Genomic DNA, 838 nt, shown 5'->3' with positions numbered 1-838 from the left:
TGCAGGCCTGGTCCCCCCAACTGCCCTCCCTTGCCAGCCTGGTCACCCCTAACTACCCTCCCTTGCCGGCCTGGTCCCCCCAATTGCCCTCCCCTGCTGGCCTGATCACCCACAACTGCCCTCCCCTGCCGGCCATCTTGTGTCCACATGGGGCAGCCATCTCTGACCACATGGGGGCGGCTATCTTGTGTGTTGGAGTGATGGTCAATTTGCATATTACTGCTTTATTATATAGGATGAGTGCTATAGAAATCTATACATATAAAAGCTTAATATGCAAATTGTCCCCGCGAGTTCGACCGGGAGACTGATCGCTTACTATGATGTGCACTGACCACCAGGAGGCGGTGCGGAACTAAGGAAGACCCCGGCTGACAGCCAGCAGCCAGGGAAGGGAGGCCCCGGCCAGCAACCGAAAGACCCCAATCAGCCCTGATCATCGGCCAGGCCTAGGAACCCTACCCGTGCACAAATTTTGTTCACCGGGCCTCTAGTACCTATACTAATAAAAGAGTAATATGCTAATTAGACCGGGAGACCTTCTGGAGACCTTCCAGACAAAGCCGGGGGCTTGGCTGGCCTGCAAACCACCCCAGGCCCCTCACCCAGGCAGGCCCCGTCCCAGCAGGAACCCCTACCCCGATGGGGGCATAGATGGCCTGCAAACGACCTTCAGCCCCTCGCTCAGGCTGGCCCCACCCCCAACAAAGAACCCCCCAGCCCGATGGGAGCATGGCCGGCCTGCAAACGGCCCCAGCCCCTCGCCCAGGGGGGCACTGCCCCCAGTGGGGACTCCCACCCTGATGGGGGCATGGCTGGCCTGAAAACTGCCCCAGGC

General features: G+C 60.0%; 1 protein-coding gene across 4 annotated transcripts in view; it reads right to left on the bottom strand.

Moving 5' to 3' along the window:
• LOC102254518 (UPF0061 protein ETA_18310-like) overlaps positions 1 to 838 on the bottom strand; it is a 46191-nt gene that overhangs the window by 12058 nt on the left and 33295 nt on the right. The gene's annotated exons all lie outside the window — the stretch shown is intronic.

The sequence above is a fragment of the Myotis brandtii genome, unplaced genomic scaffold, assembly GCF_000412655.1.
Source record: "Myotis brandtii unplaced genomic scaffold, ASM41265v1 scaffold1058, whole genome shotgun sequence".
Classification (NCBI taxonomy): Eukaryota; Metazoa; Chordata; class Mammalia; order Chiroptera; family Vespertilionidae; genus Myotis; species Myotis brandtii.
The sequence above is the reverse complement of the archived record's forward strand: the minus strand, read 5'-3'. Positions and strand labels throughout refer to the sequence as shown.